Raw genomic sequence first — 2853 nt, forward strand, 5'->3', positions numbered from 1 at the left:
GTGTGTGTGCGTGCGTGCGTGTGTGTGTGTGTGTGTGCGAGTGCGAGCGTGTGTTTGTGTGTGTGAGTGTGAGTGTGGAAGTTGCTGATACTGTGTTGATATGTAAATATGGGTGGTCTTATGTTAATGAGCTCATTGTTTATGTATTACACCTGCATTGACTCTCTCTCTGTTTCTGTGTGTTTGTCTCCAGCTCTTAGAGTTCGACAGAGAGCTGTCTGTGTTTAAGGAGCGTCTGCATGAGATGGACATCTCGTTTCCTCCGAGGTACGAACACTAGGGTTGGGTTTTGACACAAATTTCATATTGAAGGTTAAAATTAATGAGGTTTTTACAATAATAAAGTTAAAGTTACATAATAATATTTCTACTTCAGTTCATTTTTTTGAAATGTAAACATTTAAATGGTGGTTGTCATAAAAACTTGATGGATTTATTCAAACGTAAATTAAACATAAGAACAGTAAAATTTATAATGAATATGTTATATGGTGCATATATTTAGCAAAATTCCCCTCTCTACGGTTTATTTTTAGTGCCCCCCTCCACAGTTTTTATTTCTATCTGACTAATGAGTTTATGGTCACCGAAAATGTTTTTCTTTCTTTTCTTTCTTATATTTATAAACATGATAAATATAGTAATTGAAGAATTTTATATTATCAATGATATACTATAAAATTATAATAATAACAATAATAATCATAATTTATGATTTTAATTTATTATGTTTATAATTATAATAATATAATGCCAATTTAAAACATAATTATTTAAATTATTAATAGTGATAATAATTTAATTAATTTATCAAATTAATAATGATAATACAAATTTAAAACATAATGATTTAAAAATAATAATGTTCATTATTTGAATTTTATAACGTATAAATGTCTTTTATTTATAAAGTTTTGTATAATAATAATAATAATGTATAAAATGTTTAATAATAATTGTATTCTTAATAATAATTATACTAGTACTACTACTACTAATAATAAAAATAATAAGGAATTATTATTAATAACAATAATACATTATTAATAGTAATTATTATTATTAGTTTGCTAGTAATAATGAATTGATTCCAAACCTGAACTCTTCTGTGGGTCTAAGTGGTGCTAATGCTGGCAGAAAGGCTCCTGATCTGCAGCCGGTGTTTTGTTGAAGCGTGTTAAAGGCTGTAATCAGATTGTCCCGTTCTCTGTGAGAACCTCCTTCTGATCCTCCAGAGAGCGTCTGACCCTTCTCTCCTGCCTTAATATGCTAAAGCCATAGTGGATCGTCCTCAAACACACGAATCTACAATTAGGCGTTCAGAGCGCGGCAGGAGCGGATCTTACGAGCGAATGATGCTCGACTCAATCAGAGCAGATCATCAAACGCTGGAATCAAACAATAATTACTTACTGTTTTAGGACGCATTATAGCGCTCGGTGAACGATTGGAGATTGAGACGGACTCGAGTCATCAGGAGCCGCAGCGATTGTTCTGTCATTCAGAAACACCCATGGCTTCATCCTTACATTATCTGATCTCTTATTGCGTTTATGAGCATGCACAGCTTTATTAAAGATCACTGTGGTGCAGCATGCATTCACACTGATGCATTTGACAGATGCTTTAATCCCAAGTGACTTGCATTGAATTAAAGCTGTGCATTTGATCAGTTCAGTCCCTGAGAATCGAAGCTGTGACTGCTCCAGCTTCAGGAAGCCTAATGCTGTGGCACTTTGATTAAACTAGTGATGCATTGAAATAACTTTTTTCCTGAAACACCAAAACCGAAATTAGCTGAAATCCAAATCCAAAAATAGTGTGTTTAATAATGGATTAATCAATCAAATAATAATGTATAATCAACTAAATAAATAAATATTTTAATATGTACCGAATAATTATTAAATGATCTAATGAGTTCATATTAAATAATTATAATATTTTGATTTAATAATCAACACTCAAATAAAAGCTGAGTTGTACATAAACATTTAATTTGCATATAAGGCTGTTTTTATATAAACTTTTTAATGATATAAATGTTTTTACTCAATTTTTTAAATTTAATTTATAACAATAATAGATTAGTTCATAGTAGTAATGATTTAATATGACCTTAATATTAATTATTTAATTATAAATAATCCTAACAAGTTAAATATTATTAATTAAATTATAATAATGCAACTTATAAATCAAAACTCAAATAAACATTGAGTTGTATATGTTTTTAAATAAACTTTTTTATGATATAAATGTTTCTAAAAAAAATCATATATTAAATATGGAAGTATTTAAGAAATAAGAAACGTATAATGAATATAAATGTAGTGAACATTTATTTATTTCATATTGAAAGTAACAATGCAATGCACTTAAACTCATACACCATAGATTTAAAATATATTTGTTTATATCTTGGTGCATTAAAATGCAGTTCGATTAAAAACAAGAAATCAAGAAGGTTCATCCAGCGCTAGTGTCCACGTTTACCTGTTTTATTTTCTTTTATAATATTTTTTCATGACATAGACACTGAAACAGTAAAAACGCACCACTGCAGAAGCATTAATTAAACGTCAGAAAACTGATTTTCAGCTGAAAGTTTTTGGTTTGTGGGATTTGTAGCTGGTCTTTAGCGGATGGACACGTGTTTTATCCTGCAGGCGCTGATGCTCGGTGTGTTTGCGAGTGTTGTAAACGCTCATGAAAGGCCTGTGTATGGTGTGTTTGAGCGCGACCCTTCACACATGCGGCGCTCACACAGAGACGTGTGGAATTTCAGCGGCTCCTGCTAAAGATAAAGCTGGAGCCACGCCGCCGCCGAGTGACACACACACAATCTCTCTC

At 31.2% G+C, this 2853-nt stretch overlaps 1 protein-coding gene across 1 annotated transcript in view; it reads left to right on the plus strand.

The window, feature by feature from the left end:
• inpp5a (inositol polyphosphate-5-phosphatase A) overlaps positions 1–2853 on the plus strand; it is a 164872-nt gene that overhangs the window by 142165 nt on the left and 19854 nt on the right. The window lies entirely within an intron of this gene.

This window comes from Sinocyclocheilus anshuiensis, unplaced genomic scaffold (assembly GCF_001515605.1).
Source record: "Sinocyclocheilus anshuiensis isolate Anshui unplaced genomic scaffold, SAMN03320099.WGS_v1.1 scaffold709, whole genome shotgun sequence".
Taxonomy (NCBI): domain Eukaryota; kingdom Metazoa; phylum Chordata; class Actinopteri; order Cypriniformes; family Cyprinidae; genus Sinocyclocheilus; species Sinocyclocheilus anshuiensis.